This window comes from Meles meles, chromosome 5 (genome assembly GCF_922984935.1).
Source record: "Meles meles chromosome 5, mMelMel3.1 paternal haplotype, whole genome shotgun sequence".
NCBI classification, from domain to species: Eukaryota; Metazoa; Chordata; class Mammalia; order Carnivora; family Mustelidae; genus Meles; species Meles meles.
In genome coordinates, this window is record NC_060070.1 from 57,764,290 (window position 1) to 57,782,314 (window position 18,025).

The 18,025-nt window shown below is 36.1% G+C and overlaps 1 protein-coding gene across 1 annotated transcript in view; it reads right to left on the reverse strand.

The window, feature by feature from the left end:
• Window positions 1-18,025, reverse strand: part of ADGB (androglobin) — a 191,142-nt gene that overhangs the window by 169,083 nt on the left and 4,034 nt on the right. The window lies entirely within an intron of this gene.

Consider the following 18,025-nt stretch of genomic DNA (forward strand, 5'->3'; position numbering starts at 1 on the left):
AATTAAACTCTTATTTAAAAGTGTGGTAGAAACATCTATCTTAAATTATCTAAAAATATTTAAAATTGTGAATTTACCATAATAGATTCCTATAAAAATATTTACTGAAGGATTTATCTCAGGAAAACAGGAAATGAACCCAGATTGAAAGTGTAGGCTACAAGTAGCAATGGCAAACAAATGAGTTGATATGTTTTGGCAAAATTCTAAAAAATATTTCCTACTAGCAAATAACGATTACGATTACTTTGGGTTTTTAAAAACTATCAAAAATAAGTGAGATGGGAAAGGGAATTCTGATGGACACAGTGTGCCTGTTTTTTTCTTTAGGAATAATGGTAACTGTAGACTATATAGGAAAGTATTTGAAGATAAATCTGTTTTTAAAGTAAGGATTGTCTTAGTCAATTTGGGCTGCTCTAACATGATTGCACGACTTATAAACAACAGAAATTTCTTCCTCACAGTTCTGGAGGCCAGAAGTCTGACATCGAGATACCAGTATGATCAAGTTCTAATGAGAGATGTCCTCTGGGTTGCAGATGGCCAAGTCCTCATTGTGTCCTCACATGGTAGAAAGAGAGCTAGATAGCTCTCTGTCCTCTTCTTTTTCTTCCTTTTTTTTAAAGATCTATTTATTTATTTGAGAGAAAGAGAGCATGCACAAGTTGGGGGATAGGCAGAGGGAGAGAGAGAATCCTGCAGACTCCCCACTCCACACAGGGCTCCATCCCACAGCCCAGGAGATCATGACCTGAGCCAAAACCAAGAGTCAGATGCTTAACCAACTGAGCTGCCCCTCTCTCTGTCCTCTTCTTAAAAAGATGCTAATCCTATTCATGAGAGCATCACATTCATGACCTCATTACCTCTCAAATGTCCATATCCAACATCATTACATTTGGATTAGGATTTCAATATACAAATTTTAGAGTTAACAAGTATTCAAGCCATTGCAAAGACCCTTAAAGAAATAAAATTTAAAACTTCCAAACTGAGAAAGAACAAAAAGAGTGGACCTGACATTAGAAAACAACTCAGTATATGCTGAAACCACCTGTAGAGTCCATGCTGGCTGATGTGCGTTATCACATAACTTCGTGTCAGTCTCTTGCTTTACGCAATATAAAAGAAATTGGTGGTTTTGTTTGGATGTTAGTAGAGATGATTTTTTTTTTTTGGTGTTGTTTAGTTTTTGCCTTTATAGATTCTATGCCAAGATAGTATTTGAAAAGTCAGTGACATTTGGGTATTTCCTTTCCAGAATTTTATTTGACCTGGATTTCTTATTAAGTTATCTTACATTAAGGATGTCATTTTTATTAGAATTCTCGTTATGCGCATTATTTCATGGAGCTTAATGTTGCATTCCTCTAAATTTTATCCCTAAAAAGATAACATTGCTTCTTAATTTATCATTTTGTCTTTGTGCTTTGTTCTTCTTTGTGACAAAGCTTTCTATATCTATTCTAAAACAGTTAATCCTGTGAAGTAAGTATTGATTATAACCCAGAAGAATCTCTGTATTTTCCAGTGGGGAATGAATGCTATATTTAATACACCAGCGTTAATCTTTTAATAACTGGCAGAGCACTTTATTCTTCTGGTGAGGTCCCTGAATATTTATTTTTCTGATTATAAATATTCCATGTCAGTAGCATTTTTTTAATTATTACCTCTTTACTGTAGAGCATTTACTTTTAGTATTTCTTGATGTATATTTTGGAATGCTGTACTTAGTATAATACAGATTTAAATTACAGTATATGACTCTTATACATCTTTACTTGTATTTCCTAGATTCAAAATACTAGCAGTAGCTTCCAGTTTATAACTTTTTTCTAGACTTACAAGGGCTGCCTTTTGCCCGCTAGAGTGGCAGCCTAGAGAGGATCCTACCACTATGCTTATAGTAGTGTACATATTTCTTGTTGATTCAGGCTACAGTTAGAATCTAAAACTAAAGCCTAGGGATCTGGTCACAGTAGGAAGACAAACAGAAATAAGAGTTTAAATCTTCAAAGTTTAGTGTAGCCTATCATTAAAATTACCTACAACAAAATTGTTTTCATGGTGCCATTTTTAAGGGGTCGTATATTATTTATAGAAAATAATTCCTTCCTCTCCCTTGTTCAAGTATGAATCTAATGTTATAGTCACAGTTTTGTGAGGTTTAGAGCTTTCTTCATCATCTCTATTGAAAAGAGAGGCTTTTAAGACATAAGGGAAGGGACAACAATGAAAAACTTGACCCAAATCTAGTGCAGTTTCAGTTTGTCATCTTTCTTCTCCAGATATTTTAAGGTATTGGGTTTGGATTCTCAAAGTATCATTTGCCTTATCTGTTAATCTCTGTTTTCTGTCTCTTTACATTTTTACATTTGTATACATCTGTACTGTTTTGCTTTTGGATACATTTTCTAATTAAAAACCAAGTGAGAAATATAATCAGTGTAGTAATACCTTAATGTGCACAAGCTGAATAAATAAACGGCTGCAGTGATATAAAGAAAACAACTCAGTATAAACTCTGCCTTAGGTAGATGGGAAATTGAGAATGCAGAATTCTTTTAATAAAGATCAAATCAACCAATCTGTCTGGAGACTAAAACATTTTAGAAAAATACTGTTTCAGAATGAGATAGGCATCTCACTCACCCAACAGTTCACTTATTTTTAACTAACATTTATTGAACACCTGCTCTGTGACAAGCTCTGTGCTTGATGATAGGGTTACAGACTCATAAATACATGTCTCTAATCTTGAGTTTATTTTAGAATTCAAACAGGTAAACAGATGATGTCAATATAATGTGGTATACACAGAGATGGAAGCATTCACAGATGGCATTGTGCCCGATGTAAGGCAATTAGGAAAAACTCCCTGAGATAAATAGCATCTAAGCTGTTTTGAAAGATAACAAGAAATTTTCCAGGTTGTAAAAGCAGAAAGGGCATCAGTAAAAAAAGAGAAGAGCATAAGAGATAGTACAGAGGCAAGAAACAGCAGAGTGGGTGCAGGGAACTATGAGCTTTTTAGCACTGCATGAACATATAGTATAAAGCAATGGGGAGGGGCGCCTGGGTGGCTCAGTGGGTTAAGCCACTGCCTTCGGCTCAGGTCATGATCTCAGGGTCCTGGGATCAAGTCCCACATCAGTCTCTCTGCTCAGCAGAGGGCCTGCTTCCCTCTCTCTCTCTCTGCCTGCCTCTCTGCCTACTTGTGATCTCTTTCTGTCAAGTAAATAAATAAAATCTTTAAAAAAAAAAAAAAAGTAATAGGGAAATTAGGTTGGGAAGCAATACAAGATAAATAGCAAGATAAACACTTTGCCCATTGTACAAAGATGAACATTTTATTCTTAGATATATAGTATGTAACATTTACCCATAATGGACCATCAGTTTTAAAATAGAAAGCTTGAGGAACTCTGAAGTTTCAATACAACTCAAAAATGAGCACAACGATAATTACTATGAAAATGTGATTAAAGCTGATCCCCATCACATCTGTAAGTTGCATTCTTTTAGTTAAAATTCTTATAACAAATGTCTCTACTATATCAAAAACCAGTATTTTAGGAGAAAATATATACTGGCAATTACATATAATTTAGGATTTCACTTTTGGCAAAAGAATTGTACCCACACCTGCAATATATTATTTGTGGATATATATTTGTAAAATGCTGCTTCAAACCCTCCCATCTTAATATTTAGAAATAAAATGCAAAATTTAGGTAATAAACCTAAGAGATATTATGTTCATTTCAGTTGCAATAATGGGGACTGAATTTATCCTCCTACCTAAGGCAACCAAAACCTGAGCAAAACACATGAAACTGGGTTTCAAGGCAGACATCAAGTGATGAAGGATGGTGCTCCTCAAAAAATAGGAACCAAATGAGGTGAGCCTTATAACTGCCTCAGTTCATGGTTGTGAGAGAATTTGGGGCTACAGTGCAAGAACAGGTCATCCAGGCATATCATAGCAAATTCCTTGAGTAGAGGAACAGGAAGTGAGAGTCTGGAGGAGACCAGAGCTGCTAGAGTTTGCAAGACAGTGACTAGAACAGAGAGCTGCACAGAAAGAACTACTGAGATCTTCAGAGGGTCACCCATTCCATATATATTTTAGTATGAGTTTTTCCATTTCTGCAAAAAACAAAAATCACTGATATTTTAATAGGAATTGCATTTCATCTGTAGGTTGCTTTGGATAGTAATGACATTAAAATATCATTAAGACTTTCAATCCATGAACATGGGAAGTGTTTCCATTTTTTTTATGCCTTTAATTTCTTTTAGCAAGGTTGTTTAGTTTTTATTGTATAGGTCTTTCACCTCCTTTATTGGTTTAATTCTTAAGTATTTTATTCTTCTTGGGGCTATTGTAAATATTGTTTTTGTCATTTTCTTCTCAGATTGTTCATTGTCCATGTATAGAAATGCTACAGATTTTCATGTGCTGTGAACTTTGTAGCCTGCCACTTTGATGAATTTATTGTACTAACAGATTTTTTGTGGCATCTTTAGCATTTCTTACATGTAAGATCATACCATCTGCAAACAGAATTCTACTTTCTCCTTTACAATTTAAATTATTTTCTTTTCTTGCCTAATTGTTCTGGCTAGTACTTCTAGTCCTATGTTGAACAGAAATGGTGAAGGTGAGCACACTTGTCTTGTTCCTTATCTCAGAAGAAATGCTTTTAGCTTTTCATCATTGAGTATGATATCCTCCATGGACTTTTCATGTATGGCTTTATTATGTTGAGGCACTTTCCTTCTATTCCTGGCTTCTTAAGTGTTTTTATCATGAAAAGGCACTGAATTTCATCAAATGATTTTTCTGAATTAATTGAGATAATTGTGTGGGTTTTATCATTATTCTGTCTATATGGTGTATCATATTGATTTATTTTCATATGTTAAACCATCTTTGCATTCCAAGAATAAATCCCACTTGGCTTGGGTGTATATGCTTTTCACTACCTCTCTGAATTCTGTTTGCAATGATTTTGTTGATGATCTTTGCCTCAATGTCTTTAAAAGCTTTTGGTCTCTATTTGGCTTTGTTATCAGGGTAATGCTGGCCTCATGGCATGAATTAGAAAATATTCCCTCCTCTTCAATTCTTTATAAAAGTTTGGCAAGGATTGGTATTAAATCTTCGTTCAGTGTTTGGTGGAATTCATCAGTGCATCCATCAGGTCCAAAGCCTTTCATTTTGAGAGATATTGATATTTGATTACTGATTAAGTTTCCTTAGTAGTTACAAGCTTATTTAGATTTTCTGTTTTTTTCATGAGTTATTCTGGTAGGTTTTGCAGTTTTAGGAATTTTCCACTTCATCTGGGTTATCTAATTTGTTGGCATGCAATTGCTCATAGAACTTTTGTTATCCTTTTTATTTTTTTTAAAGATTTTATTTATTTATTTATTTGACAGTGAGAGAGAGAGATCACAAGTAGGCAGAGAGGCAGGCAGAAAGAGAGAGAGAGGGAAGCAGGCTCCCTGCCGAGCAGAGAGTCCAATGTGGGACTCAATCCCAGGACCCTGAGATCATGACCTAAGCTGAAGGCAGCAGCTTAACCCACTGAGCCACCCAGGTGCCCTGTTCTCCTTTTTATTTGTATAGACTGGTAGTGATGTCCCCACTTTCATTTCTGATTTTAGGAATTTGAGTTTTTCCTCTTTTTTTCTTATTCAACCTAGCAAACATTTGTCAATTTTGTTGATTTTTTCAAAGAACCAATTTGGGGTTTATTGATTTTATTGATTGTTTTTCTATTTTATATTTCATTTATTTATTCTCTAATCTTTGTTATTCCTTTCTTTCTACTTACTTTGGGTTTTGTGGATGATAACAATAGAATTAGCTCTGTGTGAGTCCTCCAATCCTTTGGAGTACTTTTTTCTTTGACCTTGGGTAGTTTCTCATACACATGAGATTTTTTTTTTTAATGACTAAAATACCTGAAATGGAAACTAAAGTGTTTGAGAGAAAATACTGAAGACTAAGGAACTTAAAACAATAGCAATAGAAATAACCCAAAATGAAACATAAAGAATTGAAAATGAACAGAGCATCAGTGAATTCTAGGACAATTTCAAACAATCTGGGGATTATTTGTGTCCTCAAAGGAGGGCTAGGAGGAAAAAAAAAATATTTGAAGAAACTATGGTCAAAACTTTTAAAAATTAAATGAAAACTACAAATCCACAAGTTCAGGAATTTCAATTAGCCCTAAACTCAAGAAACATTAAGAATATCATGCTTACTTCTCCAAAGAAGACATACAAATGGCTATCAGACACATGAAAAAATGTTCATCATCACTAGCCATCAGGGAGATTCAAATTAAAACCACATTGAGATACCACCTTACACCAGTTAGAATGGCCAAAATTAGCAAGACAGGAAACAACGTGTGCTGGAGAGGATGTGGAGAAAGGGGAACCCTCTTACACTGTTGGTGGGAATGCAAGTTGGTGCAGCTACTTTGGAGAACAGTGTGGAGATTCCTCAAGAAATCAAAAAATAGAGCTTCCCTATGACCCTGCAATTGCACTACTGGGTATTTACCCCAAAAATACAGATGTAGTGAAAAGAAGGGCCATCTGTACCCCAATGTTTATAGCAGTAATGGCCACAGTCACCAAACTGTGGAAAGAACCAAGATGCCCTTCAATGGACAAATGGATAAGGAAGATGTGGTCCATATACAGTATGGAGTATTATGCCACCATCAGAAAGGATGAATACCCAACTTTTGTAGCAACATGGACAGGCCTGGAAGAGATTATACTGAGTGACATAAGTCAAGCAGAGAGAATCAATGATCATATGGTTTCACTTATTTGCGGAGCATAACAAATAACATGGAGGACATGGGGAGATGGAGAGGAGAAGGGAGTTGAGGGAAATTGGAAGGGGAGGTGAACCATGAGAGACTATGGACTCTGAAAAACAACCTGAGGGTTTTGAAGGGGCGGGGGGTGGGAGGTCGGGGGAGCCAGGTGGTGGGTATTAAGGAGGGCACATATTGCATGGAGCACTGGGTGTGGTGCAAAAACAATGAATACTGTTACGCTGAAAAGAAAAAAAAACAAAGAATAGCATGCTTGAGTACAACATAAGCAAATGACTCAAAAGTTCTGTTGAAAAAAATGCTAATAACTGGAGGGGAAAAAAAAAGACACATATTACATGCAGAGGAACAAAGAAAAAGGAAAACAGCAAATTTCTCTTAAAAACAATGCAAGTGAATGGGGAATATCTTTTAAAAATTAAAAGAAAAAAAATCTGTCAAGCTAGAATTATACACCTAGCAAAAATATTTCTAAAAAGTGAAAATGACATAAACACATTTTTCCTGACATAAATAGCTGAAAGCATTCATCAGCATAAAATCCTTAGCACAATAAAAAAATAAAAGAAGACCTTTAAGTGGAAGAAAAAAAAAAATACCAGATGGAATATCAATAAGGCTGCAGAAGATACAGTATATAGAACACTATCCAATATAGAACAATATCCATTAAAATTGACCTAATTAACATTTATAGAACATTTCATCACAATAAGATGCACATTCTTTTCAAGAACTACACATTATATTTATGAAGATAGAACACAATCTAAGACATAGAACATCTCAACAAATTTAAAGGAATTCAAATTATAAAAAGTATCTTCTCTGACCAATGGAATTACATTAGAAATCACAGGAAAAAATCTGGAAAATTCTAAGATATAAATATAACTGAAATAAAACACTTATGATTAACCAATAATTAAAGGGGAAATCAAAAAGGGAATTAGAAAGTATTTGAACTGAATAAAAATGGAGAAAACATTAAAATTTACAGGATCCTACTGAAGCAGTGCATAAGTGAGAAGTAATAGCCAAAAAAACCTATATGAGGAAAGAGTCAAAGTCTCAATATATTCAGTTTCTACTTTAAACTGGTAAAATCTAAACTAAATAAAGCAAGAAAATTAAGATTACATCAAATCAATAGAAATAGAAAAATGATAGAGAAAAATCAATGAATCCAAAACCCAGTTCTTTGAGATCATCAAAATCAATCAAACTCTGGTCAGATTGATCAGAATATAAGACAAAAGACACAAACTACCAATATCAGAAGCCAAAGTGGGGCCATCACTACCGATTCTAGACATTAAAAGGAGAATAAAGAAATACTACAAACAATTCTAAGTCCATATATTCAATAACTTAGGTGAAATGGAACAATTTCTTGAAGACATAAATTAAGAACAACTCACAGGTTGGATTGGAGATACTGAATATCCCTGTGGCTGTTAGTGAAAGTGAATTTATCATTAAAAACTTCCCTACAAAGAACAGTCCAGGTCCAAATGGCTTCATTGGTGAAGTCTACTAAATATTCAATGAAGAAATAATACAAATTCTACACTACCTGCTAGAAACAACATGGAAGAATATGACAGTAAAATAAATATAATGAATGAAAGAAACCACACAGAGAATATACATGATTCCATTTATATAAAACTCTAGGAAAATTAAAACTAATCTATAGTAACAGAACACAAAAGAGTGGTTCCCTGGAGACTGGGGTAAGGAAGGGACAGAAGGTAAGGATCACCAGGAAATCATGAAAACCTTTTTGAAAGGTAAATCTCTTCGTTGTCTTAATCATGTTGATGTTTTCATGTGTGTAGATGTACTTCAGAACTTATCAAAACATATCCTTTAAATACATGGAATTTTCTGTATGTCAGATTTACATGAATAAACCTGTTTCTAGGGGTGCCTGGCTGGCTCAGTCAGTTAGGTGTCTGCCTTTGGCTCAGGTCATGATCCCAGACTCCTGGGATCAACCTCAAGTCAGCCTTCCTGCTCAGTGGGGAGTCTGTTTCTGCCTCTTTCTCTGCCCCTCCCCCCACTTGTGCTCTCTCCCTCTCCCAAATAAATAAATAAAATCTTTTTTTAAAATTTTAAAAAATAAACCTGTTTTTAAAAAAGAAAGAAAAAGAGGGGTGCCTGGGTGGCTCAGTGTGTTAAACGTCCAAATTTTGATCTTGGCTCAGGTCTTGACCTCAGAAATAAAAAGAAAACAAGCCTGGGGATTATAAAAGGCAAATTAACAACATACTGTGATAGCAATATTATCTGTTCCTAGAGTCATAATACATAGTAAAATTAAATCCATATTGTATAATATATTTGATTACTGAGTTATATGCAATAAAATATATTTTGTCTCTATGTTTTGTCTTTCATGTATATCTATTCCTGATAAATTAAATACCCTGAATAATTTGGAATTGGGAAGAAGTCAAAACTATCTTTATATATAATGAAAGTAATCCATAATTGTATTAAAATGTATTTATAATCCAATTATTCATAAAACATGAATAATTTTTAAAACTTAAAAACACATTAATCACATACCTGGCAAAGATGACAAAATGATTTTTTAAAAATTCTTAAATCAATTAAGAAGATTAAATAATACAATAGAAAATCTCTAAGAGTTGAAAGTCTTCAAAGAAAACTTTAGCTGGTACAAAGCCATTAGAGACTTCTAAGCAAAAGAAAAAAGCAAATCAGAAGCTGATTTACATATACACAGTCCTAGATGTGCTTTAATTAGATTATTTTCACTGTGGGGATTAAAACTTCAATAAAATGGGGGTCTGGAATTTTGCCATTATTTTCTTCAAGCATGCTGCTCAGAGTTAAGACACGATATTAGTCATAGTGGGAGGTTGTTTATTTGTCCACTGTGCAATCAGCAGGCCTTCTTAAGTAGTGTCAGCTAATACCCTGAAGGAATTAGAATATGAACACAATTACACAACTGACTTAATTTGGGTTGGGACATTCTGAGCCATACTCTTTAGAAACCTCACATATGAAAGGAAACAAATTGCAATCTTAAAAAAATTTCAATTAAAACGAGTTAAAGCCAGGTTGTCGTGCTGACCTTTTATCCTCTCAGTTTTATTAAAATTATTTAATTGGATAGTTAATTTTTAAAGTTCACCATTTTTTTTTCAATACATTGTGCTTGAGTAAATACGAAGATCAGTTAAGACTCAGTTTCTGTTCTCGAATAACTTAAAACTAGTGAGCATCAATACACACAGTAAGAAAACCGCAAAGGCAAAAGTGAAAGGGCTTGAAAAAAGGTAAAAACTAAGTGCTTTATCTGCACAGAAAAGGCGGAAGATGGTTTCTAATTTAGAAAATCCGTGATGGCTGCAAGGAAAAGCAGGTCTTAAGGTATTCATAGAATGGCAGGGGTAAGGCCAAAGCAACTATAAGCAGAGAAAAGAGGATGGGGAAAGGCACCAAGGTAGAAAAGTGGGAGAATGTCCATCGTGTGTGTTAGTGTTTGGCTAGTAATAGAGATCAGGAAGGAGTTGGAGTGGGCTATGGCCCTGCCAGCTAGTTCCATGCCTTCTCTCTCCTTCTTTTCCTTCCTCCCTTCCCTCTTTCTTTTGTAAAGCAGGAACATCCTGCTTAGTGGAACAGTGTGTTGAGAAGATGACTAACAGTGCTGCATAGAAAGAAGATTGGGAATAGACTGAAGAAAGTCAGGAAGTTGGAATGCTTTCTCTACGGTTCCACCTGGAGTCATCAAAAGGCCCAAACTAGAAAATGACAGGGAAGAAAAGGAAGGCTGAGCCAGGCTAGAGAAGCAATTTGAACGTAAAATCAAAAGAACAAAGAGACGAACTGGATGCTGGACAGGGGAAAGTCAGGGGAAAGTCAACCATGACTGAACTTTGGAGTCCGAGAGGGTCAGCGCGAGTGGTAACAAGATTCTTCAAAATGAACCACACTGGAAATACGTACATTGGAGAGAAAAAATATGATTTTGGACATATTTAACCTGGAATAGTAGACCACCTCTGAGTGGATTTGTCCGCTTGAACCTGAGCTCAATTACATGAGAAGGACCACAGATGCTAATTTAGCCCACTTTAATCAGGAATGATCATTTTAGATGATCCAAAAGGAGACAAATGGGTGAGAGGAGAGGTGAGTGAGACTACTGCAGAACGACTTCATGTAAGGGCAGGCCAGAGAGGAGAGACACCTCGGGGAAAGGGCAAGAGAGGTGAGATTCAGCTGGAGTGACCCATGCTCCCCTGGGAGGCAGCTAAACCCTCTGGAAAGACCTGAGGAGTAACGAGAGCAGAAGAGGCATCTGCATCTGCTTTTCCAGTCCCAAGTCAAAGTACATGAGGACCTTATGCTTCTGCCGCTTCCCAGGATCTGACACCTTCCAGCAGCAAAGCTGATATTTATAAAGAGCACACGGTGTTTTTCTTTTACTCTAACTCCAGTTAGTTTCCTCATGACCTCATTCTTTGTTGGTGGTGCAAACCAGTCCTTAATTTCTCCTAGACTTTGACCCAAGGTGTAGCAAACATAGGGCTAATTCATTCATTATAATAGTATGTAGAAATGGCCTTGTTGGCAGTGTGTGCAGAACAGCCTTCACCTTTGACCTTGACCTTACCTGGTTAAACTCTCACTGTGTTTCTGGCTCATACCTGGGACCAAAGCAAGCAAAACAGCTCATTGTTCCTGCTTCCTCTCCTTTTGCCTCTGGATCTATAAGGTTTTACAAGCTGGAGACTTTCACACTAATTTATAACTAACCTTGAGGGTAGAAAGGGTGCAGTGATTTTATTTTATTTTTTTTTAAGAACTACAACTGGAGTAATATATGTAATTCTGATATTCATCCTATGGCATAAAAATAAATATAAAATATTTGGACCACAGCATTTGCTTTGACACCAGCAAAAACAAAAAAACAGACAAACAAAAAAACCCATTCAAAATAGAAATAAATGTTCACTTTAAACATGTAGCATATGTGAATTCAGCCCTACAAATTAGCAGAGGTGTAGCCCCAGAATTTAGAATTAGTTAGCCTGTACCTATCCTGGGGAGGAATGTTAACACAATTTCAAAGCACCTACTTGGATAAGTCTTATGACAATATATGCGCATCTTCTTTGTTGAGGGTAAAAGTAGTAGTAATATTTCTATTCAATTTTTCACATTACACAGAACATACCAAGTTATACAGCTCATATCAAAGATTTATTTTTAATCTGTCTTAAATACACCTTTTAGTCATTTCATCTCACACCACGTAGTATAATCAGTTTATAGATTATTTAATCCCTTGAATTAAATAACCCGTGACCTGGAAATGTCAAAGAAATATTAAAGTCAATGAAAGTGTTTTTAAATACTCACCTTTGATAAAGGCAACATTAGCTTGCACATCTAGAGGCATTAGCAACAATGCTACTAGTTTCAACGTACACATCTGATCATGCTTTTAGGAAACAATGAAATACAAATTCATGAGTGTATAAACTTACATCTTTTTAAGGTAGCATCTACTTCTCTAATAATGTTACCAAATCAACTTTATAGGGAACCATTTCTTCTCCAAAACTAAACAAATTAAAAATTGGGTGATCCTAAAACAAAAAAATAGATTTCACTGCCAGCGATAATTCTTAAACCATGAAAAATCTTAATAAATTTTTAAATGTACAGATTAGGTTTATTTTATTTTATTTTTTTAAGATTTTATTTATTTGCCAGCGAGAGAGAGAGAGAGTACACACAACCAGGCAGAAAGGCAAGCAAAGGCAGCAAGAGAAGCAGGCTCCCTGCCAAGCAAGGAGCCAGATGCAAGACTCAATCCAAGGACCCTGGGATCATGACCTGAGACGAAGGCAGCGGCTTAACCCACTGAGCCACCCAGGCGTCCCACATTAGGTTTATTTTAAAGAGAGAACCAATGGCATTCCCCAAGACAAATGTGGTACTACTATCCTCATTAAGCAGAACTTTGGGGCTGAGATTTTAATTTAAAGATATGCAACAGACATTTATATAATGCCCTAGTGTGTGCCAAGAGTTACCCTGCGTCCTGGGGTATGTCCAACAGGCTGTCTTCCTTACTCTCGCCTCACTCTGGTTCTGACCCAGAGGGTTTTTATGGCCAAGCAGCCCCACTAGGGTTCCAGTTCAACTCAATTAAATTATACACATTTGTTAAACACACACTGTACCAGGCCCTGAGAGAATGCAGATAAGCCAGATAAACCAGGCAAGGCCTTCAGAAATTTGCCACTGAATTTTATTTACACTTTTCTCTTTCAGACAGGGTGGCATCATTTCCTGGACATCACAACAAGTATTACCACTGCAACTGAAGATCAGAAATTTGGCTTTATAGTCTCTGACAACAAAATTGTTGCTCTGCACCCATCTTTATAAATGTCTTTCATTACCATTGACAGTTCCCCTTTAAAAATATCCCTCACTTGGACACCTGAGTGGCTTGGTCAGTTAAGTTTCTGCTTTGGGCTCAGATCATGATCTCAGGATCCTGGGATGGAGCCCCATATGAACTCCCTCCTTGGCCAGGAATCTGCTTCTCCTTCTCCCTCTGCCCTTCCCCCCTGCTCATGCTCTTTCTCTCTCTCAAGTAAATAAAGTCTTTAAAAATAAAAATAAATAAATAAAATAAAAATGTCCCTCACTAGTTGCTGGAGGGGAGGCGGGTGGGTGAAAGGGATAACTGGGTGATGGGTACTAAGGCAGGCACTTGATATAATGAGCACTGGGTGTTATATGCACCTGATGAGTCACTAAATTCTTCCTCTGAAACTAATTTTTAAAAAATGTCCCTCACTATCATTGAGAGTTTCCCCTTTCATAATGTCCCTCACTGCCATGGAGAACTCTTTTCTTGCTACTATGATTCTTAATCCAACATATAGTCCATGCAGACAACTGTCAAATTATTCCTCATAAATCATTATTTTAATATAGAAAAGCATCTGTGCTTTCCCTTGTATTTCAAATCCCTTAATTAAGTTTAAATCCCTGAATCCGTCCCTCTCATTCTGCTACATATTCATTTTAGATGATTTAGGGGCCAGTCCGTTCAGACACAGACACTCTACGCCAGCCATCTGGTTGGCTTTCTGTGCCATTTACAGGCCCATAGCCTGCACTGACCATCTTGCTAACCTGTGCCTTCTGAATTGGGGATTGGCTGGTAGAGGAGCGAGGACAGACCACCTCCGTTTCGAAGTGATCTTCCTCTCCTCTTCCCTATACAGCCCTCATTGTAGGACTCTCATGATGTCTCTCATCTAATTCCCTGACATATGGCCTCTTGCATTATTTCCAACAAGTAACCCTGACCAATGTGGAATCACCTCATACCTCCTAGTTACTTCGGTGTGAATCTTAGGGGTTGTTTTTTCTTCCTAGATCACATATCCCCGGAGAGAAGGTACCATGTTTCACAATTCCTTGTCCTCTCAGACCTACAAGTGAGTTGGGCATGAGAAGTACTCATTGAACTGTTGAGAAATTGACATAAAGAAAAAGCTTTGCTCTAAGGAAGCTTCTGTCACAGGAAGTAACCTTTAAAATTTGTTAATTGACCTTAGTTGTTGGGGTCCACAGAGGTCATCTGGGGAAATCACAAAATTCATTGTGAGCCCTGGGTTGTTTTGTCCTCCGCTGGCTCTCTTACCTTGGCCTTCCTCTGTGGAGCTATGAGGACTGGACGTGGTGCCATAGGCACCTTCCCACTCTTTCATGGGGAATTTCTTTCCTGATCCCTGAAGGTGGAGGAACATATTATCTACTAACCACTATGGCGTGTTTTCATTTAATCTGCTCTCCCTCTTGAACCTCTGATGACCAAAAACCCACTTAATTTAATCCTCAGTAAGATATTTATTCTTCTATTTTACATTGCTTGTATAACATTGATCACAATTAGTCTTGTTTTCAAATTTTCGTATGGACTGATAGTTGTTCTTTTTTGAGAAGTCTATAAAATATTTAGATGTGCATTTCAGTCCATAAGGATAGATTACTGAGCATTATGAAATAGATTTCATTCTGTCTTGGAAAGAGGGTTAATGATATTTCAACATCGTTAAGAATCTGGGAGGTTGCATAATCCTTGCTAGTTTAACAGATTATCTATTTGTTTGAGCTTGGTTTGAAGGTGCTTTGGAAGTGAAACAAAAGTTTGTTTAGTGTAAACACCAAATGGTGTCTCCACCTCAAACTGCCCATTACACGTCCAAAGACTTTGGTGTTTACAAATGTAAGCTTCAACACTTCTAATAACTACTAATATTTAAAAGGCATACTTTCTTTTCTTTCTTTTAAGTTAGCCATGATAGGGGAGCCTGGGTGGCTCAGTGGGTTAAGCCGCTGCCTTTGGCTCAGGTTATGATCTCAGGGTCCTGGGATCGAGCCCCACATCGGGCTCTCTGCTCCGCAGGTAGCCTGCTTCCTCCTCTCTCTCTGCTTGCCTCTCTGCCTACTTGTGATCTCTCTCTCTGTCAAATAAATAAATAAAATCTTTAAAAAAAAAAAGTTAGCCATGATAACACAAAGGCTTATATTCAGTATTTCCAAGAAAATCAAAGTTTTGACTTAGTGTCACTACAAACCCTTCTGATAGCATCTAATGAAAGTGGATTTGCCATGCCTATCAGTTTTCAAGTTGATTAAGTTAGACTGGCTTATAATTTTTAATTATCATTAGATATTTGATACTGAAAGTTATAATTTGTGACAGTTGTTATGACAGTTATTGCTCCTGAACATAGAATTTTTAAAAGATAACTTCTACTGGAAAAATGAATTAAATCAAAGTGTTAAATACTTAACTGTAACAAAATTCCCTCACCCATTGTGGACAGAGTAGAGTTTGTTTTGTTTTGTTTTGTTTTGTTGTTGTTTTTTTTTTTAATCTGATTAAGTCATGGAAGTTTAGAGCTGGAGGGGAAAATAAAGCAGAAAAGGGAGGACAGAAGATGTTGGATCTGGGGCAATTTTAATTAGGTGGTTTCATTTAAAGGAGAAAAACACTGAATGTCAGAATAGAAAAATGACATGTCTAATGTCACAGAAAATTTGTGCCAGAATGAACCCTATAACAGAGATTCCATCCTTCCTGAGACAGACCAAATGATAATAAGTGAATCTAATGCAAGGACTGACGACTCAATTCCCTGGCATAACATGGTTATGAATGACCACTCAGAGTCATACTGACATGTGAATTTGGTCAGAGCTGGACGTAGATGACTCTGCTTTCTCAGTTGTAAGATCTCAGTTTTTGTACTTTGCCATCTCAGCAAAACAGATTAGAAAGAGGAGGAGAATCAGGCTTTAATCTAATTCAGAAGGAATGGAAACCAAGCTAGGTCACTAAACTATGAGATCATTTAATCAACAAGTGGAAATGGTCAGTATTAGCCACCATGCTAGGTGAGAGCCAGACATGGTATTTGTCCCCATTAGGACAAATAATTTGAGGGAATAAAAGAGGTATGCTAGAGATTGCTATTTTCAAAGCTCTGAAGACCCTTTCTCTCCTTTCCATGTCTAGGACCATGTCTAGGTTAGAGTTGGTTGCATTTATTGGATGTGTAACCATAAGGTACAGTAAAATGATATAGAAAAGCTTACTGTAAATATCCCCAGACTATTTCAAATGACAATTACACTGAAGCCTTGATAGACTTTGTTCCCTAGGTCCCAGGCAGGGTGACACCTTATCTTTTGATGATGACTTAGCCTGATATCTATGATTGAATTTCCAGAAAAATTTTGAAGGGAGACTTGATTTATAATAAACTTCACACTTTATTATATTATGTACAGCAAAACCTAATGATTTGATGTTTAATGCTCAATAGTTTCTAGCAAAGCCTAGATTTTGTGTAACTATTTGCCTTCATGCTTGTATTTTCATAAATTGACATATACAGTTTTATTGATGCAATTCAACTTGAATATTTTCTGGAAGAAATAAACATGTTAGAAATAACATTATCTTCTCAAAAAGAAATGGGAACTGCTTGCAAGGAAAGAGTTAGAATCTTACCAGCAAGCACCTTGTCTCTCTCAATGTGACACAACCATCACTGGCCCAGGTCATGTACTATGATTTATGGTATCTGGTTTGGTCAGGTTTCCCCCCACCCATGGGAGTTAAGTCTCATCTCTTTCAGGACATAAACTCTTTAAAGTCAAAGATGTTCCCCAAAACTCCTTGAGAGTTGTCAGCCATCAAAGTTCATTAATTATAACCATCATTGACTAAGGGTTTTTTTAATATATTCAAAAATTCCATTGCCACCCTGTTATAATCTCTTATTTAATTAGTCATTCACTCATTAAATAAGCATTTTTGAGTGTCTGCTATGTACAAGGCAAGAATGACTTGAAATACTAAGGAGACAATAGTATATATATAAAAAAAAAAGAAACTCTGCCCTTGGGGAACTTACATTCTATCAGGAAACTATATAAATAAACATAATTTCTAAAAAGCAAAATATATAGGTATGTTAAATGAATAAAAATTTCAAGAAAAATAAAGCAGCAAAATAGGGAGGGCAAGAAAATGGAGGCTATGATTTTAAACCAGTTGGCCCAAGAAGCTGACACAAGAAAATGACATTTAGATACACACCTAAATGTGCTTAGGGAGAAAACCACATAAAAATCAGGGGAGAAGAACTTTCCCACAGTAGAAATAGCAAGTGCAAAGATCCTGAGGTAGGAACAACACAGGTGTTCCAGGGAGTGGAGAGGAGACTAGTATGTGAACAAAGGAGTGGGAAAGTTAGAAAAGTAATAGGGGTCTGATCCTATAAGGCCTTGTAAGACTTGGACCTAGAAGAATGGAAATCATTGGTAAATGTTAAAATGACCTGATTTATAAGATCTTGTTAAAATCACTAATATATGTAATATAGTATCTGAAATTTACATTAATAAAATGAATGGATTATCTGCCAGGTAGCTGAAAGCCTGCTTAGGAGGGAAGACAGAACTGGGAACTAGAGAATCAGGAACATGGGGATGTGTGTAGGAAAGGAGTTACATTAGTAACATGAACCATATATTTATATAATTTTAACTTTTTTTAA